The sequence below is a fragment of the Hyla sarda genome, chromosome 2, assembly GCF_029499605.1.
Source record: "Hyla sarda isolate aHylSar1 chromosome 2, aHylSar1.hap1, whole genome shotgun sequence".
Classification (NCBI taxonomy): Eukaryota; Metazoa; Chordata; class Amphibia; order Anura; family Hylidae; genus Hyla; species Hyla sarda.
The window spans coordinates 51,773,151-51,795,500 of record NC_079190.1 but is presented as its reverse complement, the minus strand read 5'-3'; the positions used below and the strand labels follow the sequence as shown (position 1 = coordinate 51,795,500).

The 22,350-nt window shown below is 45.1% G+C and overlaps 1 protein-coding gene across 7 annotated transcripts in view; it reads left to right on the top strand.

The window, feature by feature from the left end:
* ATP8A2 (ATPase phospholipid transporting 8A2) overlaps positions 1-22,350 on the top strand; it is a 955,662-nt gene that overhangs the window by 564,131 nt on the left and 369,181 nt on the right. The gene's annotated exons all lie outside the window — the stretch shown is intronic.

Genomic DNA, 22,350 nt, shown 5'->3' with positions numbered 1-22,350 from the left:
TGGTGAAATGATACTGGTGACCTTCTCTATCTAGAGGGGTCAGTGATTTCTTCTGCAATGGACAAACCACATGTAGGGCTTGTCAACAGTTTTGTTTGTCGCACACTCCGAAATTTTTATCATGTTGCATAAATGGTACAGTATAAAATAATGTGTATATTCCCTGCTTGGCTATAACTCGCAACAAAGGGTTAAAAGGAGCTCTATACTTTCCAGGGGCTTTCCTATGCACAAATGGATGTACCCTAATGAGGGGGCTGCTGGACAGTGTCACCAGTAGATAGAAAAGATAATATATGATGTTCACTGTTCAGCCTTCCCCTACCTATGGAATGACATTTGCAAAGGTCACAGAGTATGCCCAGAGACATTTCCTATTCATGTCAATAGGATAGCGTCTGTCTGTTGTTGCCTATGTCCATGGGGTTTGCTCTCAAGCCTATCTCTAAATGCTCTTAAAAACAGCTCAATATAATGTACAGAAAATTAAATAAAATAGAAAAATAGATAGAAAAATATTACAATAAGAAAATAGAAACAGATTACAAAAAAAGACACACATTTTTTGGCTATAATAAGTAAAAATAAATCTAGGCAATGCATTCCCTTTAAAGTGTTTTTAGAGGTTTAGAAAAAGTGGTTACTAAAAACGGTGTAACAGGTTGTGTCTGGTGCTGCAACTCATATCAATTGAGCTAAGGTGCAATACCAAACAAACCCATGAACTGATGTGGTGCTGTTCCCGACTGAAACCCCTTTAAAGGCTATAGACTTTTTTTGCATATATTTTTTAAATTGTTTATTTGTTTTCTGATAGCAAAATGGAAAATAAATATTCTTCATTAGAAATTTTCTACCATTTAGCTGCAACTTAAAGAAAAATATGTTGCAGTTATCCACATAGCAGAAAAGTTCTTAAGTGCTGGATATCCCCTTTGAGACTGTGTTCACACTCATTACCACCACAATTTTACCTCTATTTTCTGAAATTGCTGTAAATATTGCACGCATTCTTACAGTGATTTGCACACTTTTGACTGTGCCTTTGAAAAATATTGGTAAAATTGTGGGGTAATTAGTAACGATACCACTAATCATACACCCTTTGTGAACCCAGCTTAAAAGGAGGTTAAAAGGAGGATTTATCTACAACTTCATTCTGTGGTTTGGTAACTTGTTCTCGCTGGTTGGAGCCATTGATACTGTGGTGGTTTCCTGGGACTTAAACACCTTCTACAGCTTCCAAAACCTCCTTTTTATAGTCAGTTTCCATAACACCGGCAAATAATCGGGCACATTTTTCTTGTTTTTGACCCATAGCTCTTTTCTTGGAAGGTGTAGTGTGCACACCAGGTGCGCAGATTTGTGCCCCAAGCGGCAACGTAATGTCGCACTTTACAATTAGCTGGAATTTATTAGAAAGCGTTATAGGACACTAAAAGGGGTACTACACTTGCTAATGTTCGGAAGTTAATGTTCTGAATGCTGTTTTCGTGCTGCGTGGGTTGGCCACACCCCGCGTGACATCAGGGCCATGCCCCCTCAATGCAAGTCTATGGGAGGGGGCGTGGCGGCCGTCACGCCCCCTCCCATAGACTTGCATTGAGAGGGCATGGCTGTGATGTCACGAGGGGCGTGGCCTCCCTCCCCAAAGCACGAAAATAACGTTCAGAACATTTACTTCTGAATGCTGGCCAGTGGTACCCCTTTAATTGTGCAAAATAATTGGTCAATGTCGCACCAAAAACCACAGATAATGAGTATCTTTTAAGATGGGAAACCCCTATTGATTTTTAGTTCGTTATCTGCTTACAATTAACAACAATAAGAATTGTATGTTTTCAAAATATATAAATAAATATAGCAGATTGCCTTCTGGTTTCATAATGGGGTTTCTCCTTAGCCCTAGCGGCCAATAAGAGCAGTGATGGTATCTCTTGGTATCTGATTTTTCAGTAGGTAAATTATTTTGGTAGGATTGTACCTTGCAAGACATGAGAGTCTGATGTCCGAATTTTCTTCTCCCCATAGACCTTGTTAACACAATGCCGTTTAGAATGTTGTTACTTTTTTGCCCCACCCGAGATAGGATATAAAAAAAAATAAAAAAAAATATTCTCCTTCTTTCAATCAGCCAGGCCTCCCAGGATCACTTGACAGCTGAGATGGTAAAAAGGGGGTTATTTATACACTAACCTCATTGTGTGTTGACCAGAAATCCAGTTTTATTCCATTATAGGTAAGGGAGCAAAATACTTAAAGGGGTTCTTCCGTGGAAAACTTTTTTTTTTTAAATCAACTGGTAACAGAAAGTTAAACAGATATATAAATCACTTCTATTAAAAAATCTTAATCCTTCCAGTACTTTTTAGGATCTGTATACTAAAGAGAAATCCAAAAAAGAAATGCATTTCCTCTGATGTCATGACCACAGTGCTCTCTGCTGACCTCTGCTGTCCATTTTAGGAACTGTCCAGAGCAAGAGAAAATTACCATAGCAAACATATGCTGCTCTGGACAGTTCCTAAAATGGACAACAGAGGTCAGCAGAGAGCACTGTGGTCATGACATCAGAGGAAATGCATTTCTTTTTTTTTTATTTCTCTTTAGTATAAAGCCCCTAATAAGTACCCCTTTTCCACGGGAGTACCCCTTTAAAGATACTTTTTTATTTCTATAAAAATATTTTTTACTTCTCGTGATTTTATAAAACGTAAAGTAGGTGCAGCTGGACTCGGCGCACGGCTCCTGGGATCTAATAATAACACAGAGCTCAGCAGATGTCTTATAACAGGAAGAGCAGCACTTCCAGACATAGGATCAAGTCAGTACTTCTGCTGAATTTCTTGTTCAAAAATAAACCTACTGCAATGGTTTTTCTCTTTGCACATACACATTGTATAGAATTGGTTTATGTGAATACCTGTGTAGTGCTCATTTAGCATGAGCGAATTGCTAAACCTCCTGTGTTTATTTGGGAGTGTGGTGGGGGGGGTGGGCCGTGGTGTGTGGCTATGTGACTGTAGAGGTGATTCTTCTTGCAGGTTTTAGCGTTACATGATACATTATATTTTGGTAAATGTGCTCCTCATGTGTAGAAGGGGAGGGCCATCATTAGTAGCCGGTAATTTCTCCTTGAATGGAATATCAAGGGTAGATACTGTATTCTAGAAGAAATAGTCCCTCTTATTCTGTTATTTTATTACTTATTATGGTCTGAAGAAGATAACATTTTTTGAGATGACCACCAGTGATGAGCGGCATTGGCCATATTCGAATTCGCGATATTTCGTGAATATATAGACGAATATTCGTCCTATATTCACAAATTTTGCATATTCCTTATATTCGCATATTTGCGTATTCGAGGAAGAGAACAGTGAGGGGGTGGGCAACTTTACTATTGGTTGCTAAGGATGTTGTTGATAACCTCTGACAAGTGTATTTGCGTAATTCTAATTTGCCCACAAGGGAAAAGAAGGAATATGCGAACATTCTCATATGCGCATAAGCGCATATGTGGGGAAAAAAAGTGAATGTTTGTAATTTCGAATATATAGTGAATATATATGCAATATTCGCAATAAAAATGTGAAATATTCGCGCCCAACACTGATGACCGCGTCTTTTGTAGGAGTGATCTACAGAACGCTGGTTAAACGTTTACAGTACATGAATAATGATACACATTGATAAAACACCCAAAACGTGGTCATTATTGATACTGTTTACATACGTTCAGTAATACATCTTTAAGATGGCCACCAAAAATTGCCTTGAAAAGTGATCTTCTATGGTGGTGGTCTTCTCAAAGATCATGGCCTGTATGGTTAGACTGAAAATGACTGTTACACTAAATCTGGATGATCTTCTTAACAAGGTGGTAGATAGATAGATAGATAGATAGATAGATTGATAGATACAGTTGATAGACAACTTGACATCCACTGCATCGCTTTCATCCAACACTTTTGTTACATAGTCAAAGAATTCAATGAAGCTAGCCGGATTTCATCTTCCCCCATTAAAAATTCTGCTTTGGGCTCAACAACTATTCCATTTTTAGGTGATCATAGATTTATACAAGCTACTGTAGATGTAGACAGATTGATATGAAAGACGTTGTGCACAATACAAAACGTATCAAAGTTGTGTTATATTGCATCATAGTGAAAACACTTTGCCAAACATTTTGCTGCGCAAGTATCCATAATGCTTTACCCTAATACCTGGGATAGTGGACGGAAACTAGAGAAACTATTGTGGAAACTAGAGAAACTTTTGTGATGCTAAAGTGTGAATTGGAGTCTCTACATCGATACAAAAGCCATGAAGGAGCTTTCAGGACTATGCACTTTGGTATGTACAGTTCTGTAATGTCAACATATTTTCATCCCAGAAGATTTGTGAGCTTCTCCATTTCTGTATCTATTAGCCTCACTATCTAAGCAAGTAGACGTTCCAATCTGACATATTTTCTGGATGCGTCTTTCTGGCTTCCTACCAATATATATAGAGAATTACACTATGGGAGTCTACATGGACTCATTCAGTTTACTGCCAAGGCATAGGATTCTGAGCAGCATTAGAAAGTCAGAGGGCAGACTATTTTGGGAGAAGGCCAAAGCCTGCAAACACTGAGCTATGGCTGGAATTAATTTTTGGAGCTTTTCCATTTCATCAGAAATATACAGTATGCGAATATATAGATATAGTTATATAAAGAGTGAGAGAGAGAGAATTAATATATAAAAATACTAACCTAGGATTTTCTACCATCTGGCTTTGCGTTTTAGGTTGATGTTTCCTACCCAAGGGTCTGAGCCTACCACATAGCCTTGGTTCTTTATGGAATATAAGACAATTTCCTGCCAATCTTGAATTGTGAAGTTTTATACCTAAAGATCATGAATTTTGGATCATCTGTTTTGGGAGATAAAATGTTGTGACTATATTTCCATTCACCGAGTATATGACTGTAGATTACCAATCAGGCATCACTCCCAAATTAGGTTTTGATCTGAAATCCCATGATTTGTCAACAATTTAGTCTTCCACTTGGTTTCTATAAGAGGACCTGTGCTATCAGGACAACCTTTTCTATGAGCTATGAGGAAATATGGAGGTTATAGAGGTAGACATTCAATAGCTTTTTGGCTAAAGGCTTTTTCCTATCTTCCCCATAAACATACATGTCTATGTTCTCAATAGGGAGGGGGGAATAAACTGGTGTCAGCTTAACGTTCTTGAACCATAAGGGTTCAGGCTTTAAAAATCAACATACCCTATTCTTGTTTGACCTGTGAAATATTTCTGGGGAAATGTGATACACCACTATTTATATAATCATCCTGACCCACAAAAATCTGAGGGATATGAACATTTTTTGACACTGGTCATATATTTAGAGGCCTAAATGCCTTCTTTCTGTTGCTCACTTGGTTTGTCATTCTGTGCTTTGGAGGGGTGTGTCCTCACTCTGACTCATCTTTTTCCCTGAGCCTGCTGTGATGTGCTGGATCTCTTCGTCCAATCACTGCAGGTTGCTCTGTAACCTCTACTCCCTTTTTGCATACTGCAGTCTGATGGGACAGGAGTGAGCACAGAGGAGTGCTAGTCCTGCCATCACTTACTGGATTTTGTCCCAGACTGTGCTTCAGCTTGGAAAAAGATGAGGCTGCAGCCAATGGTATGGGGACCCCTACTGGTCTTTATTATTAGACACAGGGGCGGACAAACCATATGTGCAGCAGGTTCAACTGCACAAGGGCCCAGCAAGTAAGGGGGCCCACCGCCATTGGCATAGCTATAGAGGTATCTGTACGCTGGGCCCGGGCCTTGAGAGGGAGGCCCCCCGTTAGTGTAACTGTCGCTTTAAGAGCAGAGGGGCTGGTGGGAGTAGACGTGCCCCGCACAGGCAGGAAGTCAGCTCCAAGCCCTCTGACCTGTCCCTGCATCAGGCCGGGCTTCATCCCCCGATAACTTCATGAGGAACAACTGCCTCAGCTCCTCTTCATCCCCGGCATCATGTGGCCCCTGTCTCGGATTACACTGCATCCCCGGTGAGTTGAGGGCCATGGGCTGTGTGAACAGTAGGTAACTTTATAAAGAAGAGCGGGTTAGTGCTTTGCAAGTTTGCAGTGTTTCAAAAGTGCAAAAGTCCATACATGTTGCAAGACTACAACTCCCAGCATGCCAGGACAGCCTTTGTCTGTCCAGGCATGATGGGAGTTGTAGTTTTGCAACAGCTTGAGACACACTGGTTGGTAAACACTGTGATGTATAGATAGATAGGTAGACTGGGCATAGATCAGTGTTTCCCTACTATGGTGCCTCCAGCTGTTGCAAAACTACAGTCCAGACATGCTGGGAGTTGTAGTTTTGCAACAGCTGGAGACACCCTGGTTGGAAAACACTGATCTATGTCCTATCTATCTATCTCATATCTATCTATATTTATCTATCCCATATCTATCTATCTATCTATCTATCTATCTATCTATCCCATATCTATCTATCTATCTCTCATATCTATCTAGGAGCAGGGGGGGGGGGGGGGTTATAATGAAAGCAGGGGGGGGGGTTAATGGAAATGTGTGTGTGTGTGTGTGTGTGTGTGTAATGGAATCGCAGGGGGAGAGAATGGAAAGAGGGGCAGAATGGGGTGGGGTGGAACGAGCGTGGGGGGGGTTAATTGAAGCAGGGGGGTTAAGGGAAGTGGGGGTGTATGTGTAATGGAAGCAGGGGGAGGGGGTTACCGGAAGCAGGGGGTTAATGGACGCGGGGAGGGTAATGGAATGAGGGGCAGGATGGGGTGAATGAAAGAAGCAGGGGGGTTAATGGAAGTGCAGTGGGGGGGGAATGGAAGGAGCAGGAGGGGTTAATGGAAGTGCAGTGGGAGGAATGGAAGGAGCAGGAGGGGTTAATGGGTGCAGGGGGGTAGTGGAAGCATGGGGGTGAATGGAAGGAGGGGCAGGATGGGGAGAATGGAAGGAACAGGGGGTAATGGAAGTGGGGGTGAATGGAAGGAAGTGGGGGTGAATGGAAGCAGGGGCAGGAAGGGTGAATGGAAGAAAGAGCAGGGAGGTCAATGGAAGCAGTGAGGGGGGGGGATGGAAGCATGAGGGGGGGTAATAGAAGTGGAGGGTGAATGGAAGGAGGGGCAGGATGAGGTGAATGCAAGGAGCAGGGGGTTAATGGAAGCAGGGGGTGTAATGAGAGCGGGGGGGGGGGGGGTCCTGAACAATAGACATATGGGGGGGCAGGCACATTCTTTGCACAGGGGCCCTCTGCTGTCTGTGTCCGCCCCTGATTAGACATGATTTGTATAAAAAGTAAATAACATTTTCTTATAAAGTACATTAGAAAGAATAATATTTTGCTTACATATAAAAAGTTTTTGAATCTGACAATGCCCATTTAATTGTCTAGAAATCTGCAATGCGATAGTTTAAGCAAAACACCATTGATTTGATTGTTTTATTCTTGCTTTTCCCTAATTTAGAAAATCTGTAGATGTCAAAACTAGTGTTGAGCATGAATATTCGTAATGCAAATTTTTATCGCGAATATCGGCACTTTGTTATTTCGCGAATATTTAGAATATAGTGCTATATATTCGTAATGACCAATATTAGTTTATTTTTTTTGTTTTGTTTTTTTTCACATGCAAATTGTTATGCAAATTTTCACGTGGAAAAAAAGTGAATAAACTAGCGAATATACTAGTCGGAATGCATGGTTTCAGTATTGTAATCTTCTCACTGGTTCACCATATGTCTCAATATGTCTCAATGGTTCACCATAACCATAGGATCACTTTCAGGTGGATTTCCCCTTTAAAGGGGTATTATCGTGCTGACAACTTATCCCCTATCCCCAACTTATCCCCGATCTCGCACGCAGCACCCCGCTCTCATCAGGCCCCAGAGCGAACATCGGCTCCGGGTCTGATGACAGGGCCAGGGATCGTGACATCACAGCTCCGCCCCCGTGTGATGTCACGTTCCGCCCCTCAATGCAAGTCTATGGCAGGGGGCGAGACAGCTGTCTCGCCCCCTGCCATAGACTTACCGTGTTTCTCCGAAAATAAGACCGGGTCTTATATTAATTTTAGTCACAAAAAACACACTAGGGCTTATTTTCAGGGTAGGGCTTTATTTATGGTATGTACCTTGAACAACATGGGGGGCTGTAGCAGTGTGGAGGATGGGGGGCTGTAGCAGTGTGAAGGATGGGGGAGCTGTAGCAGTGTGGAGGATGGGGGACTGTAGCAGTGTGGAGGATGCCGCACCCCCCCATCTTCCACACTGCTACAGCCCCCCCATCCTCCCATTATATTGCAGCCCACCCTGATAATCCTGCTAGGGCTTACTTTCGGGGTAGGATTTATTTTCGGGGAAACAGGGTACATTGAGAGGCGGAGCATGATGTCACATGGGGCGGAGCCGTGACGTCACGATACTCCGGCCTCGTAATCGGCAGTCATCAGACCCGGAGCGATGTTCGCTCCGGGGCCTGATGAGAGCGGGGTGCTGCGTGCGAGCTCGCGGTCCCAAGAGCGGGACCCCGCGTGATAAGGCAACTTATCCCCTATCCTTTAGATAGGGGATAAGTTGTCAGCACGTTAGTGCCCCTTTAAAGTTTGGATCTATACAGATACATGATTGGACACAGACGCATAAAGGAACAGTTTACAAGTCTCCACCTTTTTTACTTAAATTAATGACATCCTATGTTTCAATATGTGATGTAAGAGGACAGGGTATTAGAATTGTGCAGCTATTTTTGGCTATTTTTTAGCTAAATGTATTATAGCATTGTTATTATTGGTTAATAAGTATATTAAATATTCTCTAAGTATTCACTTATTGGAGTATTGGATGTGTTGTGAATTTCGCAACATGTAAAATGGGACAGATTTTTTTTTCAGTCCCCATAAGTATTTCAAGAAGTATGAGCTTGGGTGGTCTTGAAAGAATGTACCTCAAAGAATCCCTAATATTGTGGCTGTCCCAGACTCAAGCCCACTACTGGTTTATTTTTCTATTTTTTGGAGAAATACACATTTACGTCCTATGTGTTTTGTTTAAAAGCAGAGGCAATAGTACATGCATATTAATGACCCTATCAGTTACAAGAATTGTTTCCTTCTTTATTCTCCATGAAGAAAAGTCAACTTGATTCATTTTTTAAAGATTCCTTCATTAAGTTATATACAGCAAAAACTCACTCTTATGGCTCCCTACTGAACAGGGTGATATTCAGTGAGCTATATTGAGAGTGGCATTCATTGGACTATGTGTGTTCATGGCTTAATTCCAACCCCGTCATTATTTGTCTCACTGCTGTTACAATGTTTTTTTACATAATCCACTGTTCACCCACTCAGCATAGCGAGTGCCCCTTTCCATTGACCATCTGTTGATAAAATATAAGTAGAGCTTTTAAGACTATGACTAAGGACAGTATACTGTCCAAAATGCGTCAGTCACTTTTGTTGAACAGAATTTGACACATGCTACAATAAATAAGAGTTTTAGTGATACCCATGAGCAACCACAATAACAACCTAAAAATATAGATTTGGATTGACCCACAGAGCACCATATAGTGCTCAGGGGAGCCCAAATTCTGACACAGCAACAAGGTTGAACAGAATTGGAGTATTGAGCGCAAGTCTGGAGACCATTTCCCTGGAAGGATTATAGATACTTTAGAAAGAGTTTAGACAAGAACTACTAAACTAGTACATAAACTGCAGGATAAAACTTACCAGGAAAGGTTAAAGGATCTTAACATGTATAGAAGAAAGAAGAGACAGAGGGGATATGATAGAGACTTTTATATACATAAAGGGAATCAACACGGTAAAGGAGGAGAGGATATATAAAAGAAGAAAAACTACCACAAGATGATATAGTTTTATATTAGAGGGGAAAGGTATGTGCAGTAATATCAGGTAGTATTACTTTACTGAGAGAGTAGTGGATGCATGGAATAGCCTTCCTGCAGAAGTGGTCGCTGCAAATACAGTGAAGGAGTTTAAGCATGCATGGGATAAGCATAAGGCTATCCTTCATATAAGATAGGGATAGGTATAAGGCTATCCTTCACATAAGATAGAGTCAGGCATAAGGCATAAGGATATCCTTCATATAAGATAGAGATAGATATAAGGCTATCCTTCATATAAGATAATAATATACATAAGTCTATCCTTCATATAAGATAGAGAAAGACATAAGACTATCCTTCATATAAGATAGAGACAGGTATAAGGCTATCCTTCATATAAGATAGAGACAGCTATAAGGCTATCCTTCATATAAGATAGAGACAGCTATAAGGCTATCCTTCATATAAGATAGAGATAGGTATAAGGCTATCCTTCATATAAGATAGAGATAGGTATAAGGCTATCCTTCATATAAGATAGAGACAGGTATAAGACTATCCTTCATATAAGATAGAGACAGCTATAAGACTATCCTTCATATAAGATAGAGACAGCTATAAGACTATCCTTCATATAAGATAGAGACAGGTATAAGGCTATCCTTCATATAACATAGAGATAGGCATAAGGCTATGCTTCATATAAAATAGAGACAGGTATAAGGCTATCCTTCATACAAGATAGAGATAGGCATAAGGCTATCTTTTATATAAGATAGAGACAGACATAAGGCTATCCTTCATATAAGATAGAGACAGGTATAAGGCTATGCTTCATAAAAGATAGGGATAGACATAAGGCTATCCTTCATATAAGATAGGAATATACATAAGTCTATCCTTCATATAAGATAGAGACAGACATAAGGCTATCCTTCATATAAGATAGAGACAGGTATAAGGCTATCCTTCATAAAAGATAGAGACATACATAAGGCTAACCTTCATATAAGATAGAGATAGGCATAAGGCTATCTTTCATATAAGATAGAGACAGACATAAGGCTATCCTTCATATAAGATAGAGACAGACAAAAGGCTATCCTTCATAAAAGATAGAGACATACATAAGGCTAACCTTCATATAAGATAGAGATAGGCATAAGGCTATCTTTCATATAGGATAGAGACAGACATAAGGCTATCCTTCATATAAGATAGACAGGTATAAGGCTATCCTTCATAAAAGATAGAGGCAGACATAAGGCTAACCTTCATATAAGATAGGGATATGCATAAGGCTATCTTTCATATAAGATAGAGACAGACATAAGGTTATCCTTCATATAAGATAGAGACAGGTATAAGGCTATGCTTCATAAAAGATAGGGATAGACATAAGGCTATCCTTCATATAAGATAGGAATATACATAAGTCTATCCTTCATATAAGATAGAGACAGACATAAGGCTATCCTTCATATAAGATAGAGACAGGTATAAGGCTATCCTTCATAAAAGATAGAGACATACATAAGGCTAACCTTCATATAAGATAGAGATAGGCATAAGGCTATCTTTCATATAAGATAGAGACAGACATAAGGCTATCCTTCATATAAGATAGAGACAGACAAAAGGCTATCCTTCATAAAAGATAGAGACATACATAAGGCTAACCTTCATATAAGATAGAGATAGGCATAAGGCTATCTTTCATATAGGATAGAGACAGACATAAGGCTATCCTTCATATAAGATAGACAGGTATAAGGCTATCCTTCATAAAAGATAGAGGCAGACATAAGGCTAACCTTCATATAAGATAGGGATATGCATAAGGCTATCTTTCATATAAGATAGAGACAGACATAAGGCTATCCTTCATATAAGATAGAGACCGGTATAAGGCTATCATTCATATAAGATAGAGATAGGCATAAGGCTATCCTTCATAAAAGATAGAGGCAGACATAAGGCTATCCTTCATATAACATTTTTTTTTCTCAGTGCATGCAGATTTGTAAGCTATACAAAAACATTTTGTTTGGTTATAGATAGTTTTATTTTATGTAATTTTTATATTAGAATTTTATTGGAGAAAGCGGTCTCCTACCTTCTGCAGCTGCACAATTTCTGTGCAGCTGCAGACTCGGCAAGAACATTTGGAAATGTCCCTACAGAGTCACATGCAGACTAAGCGGATGTTTGAGGACTTTGGTTAAAGCTGACTTTGAGCCAGTCCCTCTGAACAGCACATCCGGTCGTAGAATAATTTCCTCTGGTGGGCCTAAAATGCTACAAACTGTAACTGAATTTTTATATTTAAAATATTTTATGGATTGTTTTTGACACATATTATCTGTAAGGAGCAGTGATTTCTGTCACGATGCCGGCTGGCAGGTAGTGGATCCTCTGTGCCAGAGAGGGATTGGCGTGGACCGTGCTAGTGGATCGGTTCTAAGTCACTACTGGTTTTCACCAGAGCCCGCCGCAAAGCGGGATGGTCTTGCTGCGGCGGTAGTGACCAGGTCGTATCCACTAGCAACGGCTCACCTCTCTGGCTGCTGAAGATAGGCGCGGTACAAGGGAGTAGACAGAAGCAAGGTCGGACGTAGCAGAAGGTCGGGGCAGGCAGCAAGGATCGTAGTCAGGGGCAACGGCAGGAGGTCTGGAACACAGGCTAGGAACACACAAGGAAACGCTTTCACTGGCACGATGGCAACAAGATCCGGCAAGGGAGTGCAGGGGAAGTGAGGTGATATAGGGAAGTGCACAGGTGAACACACTAATTGGAATCACTGCACCAATCAGCGGCGCAGTGGCCCTTTAAATCGCAAAGACCCGGCGCGCGCGCGCCCTAGGGAGCGGGGCCGCGCGCGCCGGGACAGGACCGAGGGAGAGCGAGTCAGGTACGGGAGCCGGGGTGCGCATCGCGAGCGGGCGCTACCCGCATCGCGAATCGCATCCCGGCTGGAAGCGGAATCGCAGCGCCCCGGGTCAGTGGATCTGACCGGAGCGCTGCAGCGGGGAGAGTGTAGCGAGCGCTCCGGGGAGGAGCGGGGACCCGGAGCGCTCGGCGTAACAGTACCCCCCCCCCTTGGGTCTCCCCCTCTTCTTAGAGCCTGAGAACCTGAGGAGCAGACTTTTGTCTAGGATGTTGTCCTCAGGTTCCCAGGATCTCTCTTCAGGACCACAACCCTCCCAATCCACTAAAAAAAAAGTTTTCCCTCTGACCTTTTTAGAAGCTAAGATCTCTTTGACAGAGAAGATGTCCGAGGAGCCGGAAACAGGAGTGGGAGGAACAGATTTGGGAGAAAAACGGTGGTGGTGGTTTAAGAAGAGAAACGTGAAAGGCATTAGGGATACGAAGAGAAGGAGGAAGAAGAAGTTTGTAAGAGACAGGATTAATCTGACACAAAATTTTGAAAGGAACAAGATAGCGTGGTCCCAACTTGTAGCTAGGGACACGGAAGCGGACATATTTAGCGGAGAGCCATACCTTGTCTCCAGGGGAAAAAATGGGAGGGGCTCTTCTTTTCTTATCCGCGAACCTCTTCATGCGTGATGAAGCCTGTAAGAGAGAATTTTGGGTCTCTCTCCATATGATGGAAAGGTCACGAGAAATTTCATCCACAGCGGGCAGACCAGAGGGCAAAGGGGTAGGGAGGGGGGGAAGAGGGTGACGGCCGTACACCACGAAAAATGGGGATTTGGAGGAAGATTCAGAGACTCTGAAGTTATACGAGAATTCGGCCCATGGAAGGAGATCTGCCCAGTCATCCTGGCGGGAGGAAACAAAATGTCGCAAATAATCACCCAAGACCTGGTTAATTCTTTCTACTTGTCCATTGGACTGGGGATGATATGCAGAAGAAAAATTTAATTTAATCTTGAGTTGTTTACAGAGAGCCCTCCAGAATTTAGACACGAATTGGACGCCTCTATCCGAGACGATCTGCGTAGGCAACCCGTGAAGACGAAAAATGTGTACAAAAAATTGTTTAGCCAACTGAGGCGCTGAAGGAAGACCAGGGAGAGGGATGAAATGTGCCATTTTGGAGAATCGATCAACGACCACCCAAATAACAGTGTTGCCACGGGAAGGGGGTAAATCAGTAATAAAATCCATACCAATCAGAGACCAAGGCTGTTCGGGGACAGGCAGGGGATGAAGAAGACCAGCGGGCTTCTGGCGAGGAGTCTTATCCCGGGCACAGATAGTGCAGGCTCGCACAAAGTCCACAACATCCGTCTCCAGAGTCGGCCACCAATAGAAGCGGGAGATGAGTTGCACAGATTTCTTGATGCCCACATGACCTGCGAGATGGGAGGAGTGACCCCATTTGAGGATTCCGAGGCGTTGGCGTGGAGAAACAAAGGTCTTTCCTGGAGGAGTTTGCCTGATGGAGGCTGGAGAAGTGGAGATCAGGCAGTCAGGTGGAATGATGTGTTGCGGAGAGAGTTCAACTTCTGAGGCATCCGAGGAACGAGAGAGAGCATCGGCCCTAATGTTCTTATCGGCAGGCCGAAAGTGAATCTCAAAATTAAATCGGGCAAAGAACAGAGACCACCGGGCCTGGCGAGGATTCAGCCGTTGGGCAGACTGGAGGTAGGAGAGGTTCTTGTGGTCGGTGTAAATAATAACTGGAAATCTTGATCCCTCCAGCAGATGCCTCCATTCCTCAAGTGCTAATTTGATGGCTAGAAGCTCTCGATCCCCGATGGAGTAGTTCCTCTCCGCCGGAGAGAAGGTCCTAGAAAAAAAACCACAAGTGACAGCATGCCCGGAAGAATTTTTTTGTAGAAGAACAGCTCCAGCTCCCACTGAGGAGGCATCAACCTCCAATAGGAAGGGTTTGGAAGGGTCAGGTCTGGAGAGCACGGGAGCCGAAGAAAAGGCAGACTTGAGTCGTTTAAAGGCGTCTTCCGCTTGAGGAGGCCAAGACTTGGGATCGGCATTTTTTTTGGTTAAAGCCACGATAGGAGCCACAACGGTAGAAAAATGTGGAATAAATTGCCTGTAATAATTGGCGAACCCCAAAAAGCGTTGGATAGCACGGAGTCCGGAGGGGCGTGGCCAATCTAAGACGGCAGAGAGTTTGTCTGGGTCCATTTGTAGTCCCTGGCCAGAGACCAAGTATCCTAGAAAAGGAAGAGATTGGCATTCAAACAGACATTTCTCAATTTTGGCATAGAGTTGATTGTCACGAAGTCTCTGAAGAACCATACGGACATGCTGGCGGTGTTCTTCTAGATTGGCAGAGAAAATTAGGATATCGTCCAGATATACAACAACACAGGAGTATAACAGATCACGAAAAATTTCATTAACAAAGTCTTGGAAGACAGCAGGGGCGTTGCACAGGCCAAAGGGCATGACCAGATACTCAAAGTGTCCATCTCTGGTGTTAAATGCCGTTTTCCACTCATCCCCCTCTCTGATGCGGATGAGGTTATAGGCACCTCTTAAGTCCAGTTTAGTAAAGATGTGGGCACCTTGGAGGCGATCAAAGAGTTCAGAGATGAGGGGTAGGGGGTAGCGGTTCTTAACCGTGATTTTATTAAGACCGCGGTAGTCAATGCAAGGACGTAGGGAGCCATCTTTTTTGAACACAAAGAAAAATCCGGCTCCCGCAGGAGAGGAGGATTTACGGATAAAGCCCTTTTTTAAATTTTCCTGGACGTATTCAGACATGGCAAGAGTCTCTGGGGCAGAGAGAGGATAAATTCTGCCCCGGGGTGGAGTAGTGCCCGGGAGGAGGTCGATAGGACAATCATAAGGCCTGTGAGGAGGTAGAGTCTCAGCTTGTTTTTTGCAGAAAACATCCGCAAAGTCCATATAGGCCTTAGGGAGACCGGTTACTGGAGGAACCACAGAGTCACGGCAAGGGTTACTGGGAACCGGTTTTAGACAGTCCTTGGAACAAGAGGGCCCCCAACTCTTGATCTCCCCAGTGGACCAATCCAGGGTTGGGGAATGAAGTTGAAGCCAGGGAAGTCCAAGGAGAATTTCCGAGGTGCAATTGGGGAGGACCAAAAGTTCAATCCTCTCGTGATGAGATCCGATGCTCATTAGAAGGGGCTCCGTGCGGAAACGTATGGTACAGTCCAATCTTTCATTGTTTACACAATTGATGTAAAGGGGTCTGGCGAGACTGGTCACTGGGATGTTGAACCTGTTGACGAGAGAGGCCAAAATAAAATTTCCTGCAGATCCAGAGTCCAAGAAGGCCACAGTGGAGAAGGAGAAGGCAGAGGCAGACATCCGCACAGGCACAGTAAGACGTGGAGAAGCAGAGTAGACATCAAGGACTGTCTCACCCTTGTGCGGAGTCAGCGTACGTCTTTCCAGGCGGGGAGGACGGATAGGACAATCCCTCAGGAAGTGTTCGGTACTAGCACAGTACAGGCAGAGGTTCTCCATGCGGCGTCGTGTCCTCTCTTGAGGTGTCAGGCGAGACCGGTCGACCTGCATAGCCTCCACGGCGGGAGGCACAGGAACGGATTGCAGGGGACCAGAGGAGAGAGGAGCCGAGGAGAAGAAACGCCTCGTGCGAACAGAGTCCATATCTTGGCGGAGCTCCTGACGCCTTTCGGAAAAACGCATGTCAATGCGAGTGGCTAGGTGAATGAGTTCATGTAGATTAGCAGGAATTTCTCGTGCGGCCAGAACATCTTTAATGTTGCTGGATAGGCCTTTTTTAAAGGTCGCGCAGAGGGCCTCATTATTCCAGGATAATTCTGAAGCAAGAGTACGGAATTGTACGGCATACTCGCCAACGGAAGAATTACCCTGGACCAGGTTCAACAGGGCAGTCTCAGCAGAAGAGGCTCGGGCAGGTTCCTCAAAGACACTTCGGATTTCCGAGAAGAAGGAGTGTACAGAGGCAGTGACGGGGTCATTGCGGTCCCAGAGCGGTGTGGCCCAAGACAGGGCTTTTCCAGACAGAAGGCTGACTACGAAAGCCACCTTAGACCTTTCAGTGGGAAACTGGTCCGACATCATCTCCAGATGCAGGGAACATTGGGAAAGAAAGCCACGGCAAAATTTAGAGTCCCCATCAAATTTATCCGGCAAGGATAGGCGTAGACCAGGAGCGGCCACTCGCTGCGGAGGAGGTGCAGGAGCTGGCGGAGGAGATGACTGCTGAAGCTGTGGTAGTAACTGCTGTAGCATAACGGTCAGTTGAGACAGCTGTTGGCCTTGTTGCGCTATCTGTTGTGACTGCTGGGCGACCACCGTGGTAAGGTCAGCGACAACTGGCAGAGGAACTTCAGCGGGATCCATGGCCGGATCTACTGTCACGATGCCGGCTGGCAGGTAGTGGATCCTCTGTGCCAGAGAGGGATTGGCGTGGACCGTGCTAGTGGATCGGTTCTAAGTCACTACTGGTTTTCACCAGAGCCCGCCGCAAAGCGGGATGGTCTTGCTGCGGCGGTAGTGACCAGGTCGTATCCACTAGCAACGGCTCACCTCTCTGGCTGCTGAAGATAGGCGCGGTACAAGGGAGTAGACAGAAGCAAGGTCGGACGTAGCAGAAGGTCGGGGCAGGCAGCAAGGATCGTAGTCAGGGGCAACGGCAGGAGGTCTGGAACACAGGCTAGGAACACACAAGGAAACGCTTTCACTGGCACGATGGCAACAAGATCCGGCAAGGGAGTGCAGGGGAAGTGAGGTGATATAGGGAAGTGCACAGGTGAACACACTAATTGGAATCACTGCGCCAATCAGCGGCGCAGTGGCCCTTTAAATCGCAAAGACCCGGCGCGCGCGCGCCCTAGGGAGCGGGGCCGCGCGCGCCGGGACAGGACCGAGGGAGAGCGAGTCAGGTACGGGAGCCGGGGTGCGCATCGCGAGCGGGCGCTACCCACATCGCGAATCGCATCCCGGCTGGAAGCGGAATCGCAGCGCCCCGGGTCAGTGGATCTGACCGGAGCGCTGCAGCGGGGAGAGTGTAGCGAGCGCTCCGGGGAGGAGCGGGGACCCGGAGCGCTCGGCGTAACAATTTCCATATACAGTCGTTTGGGATTGTTTTAATTTTCATAATCATTATCTGAAACTTAGAGACATTGATGTAGTTTTCCTGCTTTTACTTACCCTGCATTTTTATAATACTGTTGTGCCCTGTAACATTATTGGATTTTTGTTGAAACACAACACATCCACATTAGTACACATTGGGGTTTATTTACTAACGTGATCCCGACTCTTTTTTTTTGTCGGGTTTTGCGCCCAAACAATTTGCGACCCAAAAAAACCAAAACCCTCCATTTTACAAGAAAAACCCGAAAAGGGCCCGTGACCACAGGATAAAGTGGGCCTGGCCCTGACAAAAGGGGCGTGGTCCCGACAGTTTTGAAAAATCCCAACATATTTACTAAGGTTTCCACAGAAAATGTGGTGGATTTGAGCTGAGGTAAACCCCACAGATCAGAGCATATGTAAAAAAAAGCAAAACGTAGGGAAAAGTGCAAAATGTAGGGAAACCTTAGTAAATACCTTGGGAAAATACCAGTGGGAAATCAAAACCCACAAAGAAACCTACACTCCACTCTTTGTAAATAAACCCCATTAGATTTTATTTATCAAAACCTGCTGATTTTGGTTGAACCAGCCAACTCTACAATGGGCATTGGGGTGTCCCACCTCTCCTCCAACAGATGATGTTGGGAGAAAGATGGATCATGCATGTTAAATTTGGATGTCCGATCCTTTTGTTCTAAAGGAAGAGTTACCCCTAGCAAAAGTATCTGGGAAGAGTTACCCCTAGCAGAAGTACCTGGGAAGAGTTACCCCTAGCAGAAGTACCTGGGAAGAGTTACCCCTAGCAGAAGTATCTGGGAAGAGTTACCCCTAGCAGAAGTATCTGGGAAGAGTTACCCCTAGCAGAAGTATCTGGGAAGAGTTACCCCTAGCAGAAGTATCTGGGAAGAGTTACCCCTAGCAGAAGTATCTGGGAAGAGTTACCCCTAGCAGAAGTATCTGGGAAGAGTTACCCCTAGCAGAAGTATCTGGCATCCTCTTACTCCCAACTCTCGACATTGACAAAATGGTTGAAATAATTGTCCGATTTTGTTTGGGAAGTCGAGAGAAATATCTGTTAGCCGAAGTGTTTGTGCGTCAACTATTATGTTTCGGCCGATATGACCTACCTATTTCTATGTTTTTCAGGCCATGTATCACATTTTGTAAATTGCTATAATAAAAGCTTCATCGTTTGATTGTTATAAAAGTGTAGCCAGCTAAAGTTAAAGTCAGATAGTCAAAAGCAGGAGTCCCTGCTCTTGTACATTAACCCCTTAAGGATCGGGGTTTTTTCCGTTTTTGCATTTTCGTTTTTTGCTCCTTGCCTTTAAAAAATCATAACTCTTTCAATTTTGCACCTAAAAATCCATATGATGGCTTATTTTTTGCACCACCAATTCTACTTTGTAATGACGTCAGTCATTGTGCCCAAAAATCTACGGTGAAACGGGAAAAAAAATCATTGTGAGACAAAACTGAAAAAAAAAACGCCATTTTGTAACTTTTGGGGGCTTCCGTTTCTACGTAGTACATTTTTCGGTAAAAATGACACCTTACCTTTATTCTGTAGGTCCATATGATTAAAATGATACCCTACTTATACAGGTTTGAATTTGTCGCACTTCTGGAAAAAATCATAACTTCATGCAGAAAAATTTATACGTTTAAAATTGTCATCTTCTGACCCCTATAACTTTTTTATTTTTCCGTGTATGGGGCGGTATGAGGGCTCATTTTTTGCGCCGTGATCTGAAGTTTTTAACTGTACCATTTTTGCATTGGTAGGACTTATTGATCGCTTTTTATTCATTTTTTCATGATATAAAAAGTGACCAAAAATGCACTATTTTGGACTTTGGAATTTTTTTGCGCGCACGCCATTGACCGTGCGGTTTAATTAACGATATATTTTTATAATTCAGACATTTTCGCACGCGGCGATACCATTTATGTTTATTTTTATTTTTATTTACACTGTGTTTTTTCTTTTATGGGAAAAGGGGGGTGATTCAAACTTTTAATAGGGAAGGGGTTAAATGATGTTTATTCACTTTTTTTTTGCACTTTTTTTTTGCAGTGTTATAGCTCCCATAGGGACCTATAACACTGCACACACTGATCTTTTACATTGATCACTGGTTTCTCATAAGAAACCAGTGATCGATGATTCTGCCGCATGACTGCTCATGCCTGGATCTCAGGCACTGAGCAGTCATTCGGCGATCGGACAGCGAGGAGGCAGGTAGGGGCCCTCCCGCTGTCCTGTCAGCTGTTCGGGATGCCGCGATTTCACCGCGGCTATCCCGAACAGCCCACTGAGCTAGCCGGCATGCTTTCGGTTTCACTTTAGACGCGGCGTTCAACTTTGAACGCCGCGTCTAAAGGGTTAATAGCGCGCGGCACAGCGATCAATGCCGCGCGCTATTAGCCACGGGTCCCGGCCGTTGTTAGAGGCCAGGCCCAAACCGCTATGACGCGGGGCCACGCCGTGGCCCCGCGTTATAGATCGGGAGTGGACACATGACGTTCCAGTACGTCATGTGTCCTTAAGGGGTTAAGCAGCAAAGCATGCACTGTTAACCCAACACCCGGCCCAGCCAAAAGATAAGTAGTGATGTTGTATACCTTTCCTCTCACTGACTACTACATTCGCTTGTCTGGGTGCATTGAAAATTTTGGTAGATTACCGTATTTTTCGCCCTATAGGACGCTCCGGCATATAAGACGCACCCAATTTTAAATGAGGAAAATCTAGAATACAATGTAAAGTATAGGTCACAGTGATCTTCAACCAGCGGACCTCCAGATGTTGCAAAACTACAACTCCCAACATGCCCGGACAGCCGTTGGCTGTCCGGGCATGCCAGGAGTTGTAGTTTTGCAACATCTGGAGGTCCGCAGGTTGAAGTCTACTGGTATAGGAGGCAATACTCACGTGTCCCCGCTGCTCCGGACACGTCAGCGCTCGTCAGCGCTGCCCTGGATGTCGCCCTCCATCGCTGTCGGCGGGTCCCCGGGGTGTCCCCGTCGCTTCGGAACGTCTCTGCTGCCCAGTATCCTTGCTCTCCGTCGCCGCCATCACGTCGCTACACACGCCGCTATGCACGCCGCTCCTATTGGATGACGGGGCGGCGTGCGTGACGACGTGATGACGGTGAAGGAGAGCGCCAGCCATGCAGGGGATCCCGGAACAGAGCAGACACCGAGGAGGGAGGGAAGGTCCCTCCCGGTGCAGCCGGGTTAGTGTCACTTTTGCTTCAGACGCGGTGGTCAGCTTTGATAGCCGCGTCTGAAGGGTTAATACAGGGCTTCACCGCGATCGGTGATGTCCTGTATTAGCCGCGGATCCCGGCAGTTGATGGCCGCAGGGATCACCAGAGGTGTGTATTCGCCGTTTAAGATGCACCAACTCCCCCCCCCCCCCCCCCCAGTTTTGTGGAAGAAAAAGTGCGTCTTATACAGCAAAAAATACGGTAGCTCATCTGTACATCACCAAGCACCATTGTTGAGAAGAGTGGTATAGTGTGACTGTCACGATGCCGGCTGGCAGGAGGTGGATCCTCTGTGCCAGAGAGGGATTGGCGTGGACCGTGCTAGTGGACCGGTTCTAAGTCACTACTGGTTTTCACCAGAGCCCGCCGCAAAGCGGGATGGTCTTGCTGCGGCGGTAGTGACCAGGTCGTATCCACTAGCAACGGCTCAACCTCTCTGACTGCTGAAGATAGGCGCGGTACAAGGGAGTAGACAGAAGCAAGGTCGGACGTAGCAGAAGGTCGGGGCAGGCAGCAAGGATCGTAGTCAGGGGCAACGGCAGGAGGTCTGGAACACAGGCTAGGAACAAACAAGGGAACGCTTTCACTAAGCACAAGGGCAACAAGATCCGGCGAGGGAGTGCAGGGAAAGTGAGGTATATATAAGGAGTGCACAGGTGAACACACTAATTAGAACCACTGCGCCAATCAGCGGCGCAGTGGCCCTTTAAATCGCAGAGACCCGGCGCGCGCGCGCCCTAGGGAGCGGGGCCGCGCGCGCCGGGACAGGACCGACGGAGAGCGAGTCAGGTACGGGGGCCGGGGTGCGCATCGCGAGCGGGCGCCACCCGCATCGCGAATCGCATCCCGGCTGGAGGCGGTACCGCAGCGCACCCGGTCAGTGGATCTGACCGGGGCGCTGCAGCAACGAGGATGAGGCGAGCGCTCCGGGGAGGAACGGGGACCCGGAGCGCTCGGCGTAACAGTGACATACCATTTATATTTATATCAGCCTGTTCCCCCATTGTATGGAAGATAGTGGTCGGCACTTCCGTAGCTGGTGGTTGTGTGCGTGGCAAGAAGAGAGCAATGTAAATTTAGAAAGGCCCAGCACTCACCAGTTTTGCAAAAAAGGTGGATATTTATTCCCATAGTGTCAGGTAACGGGATGCG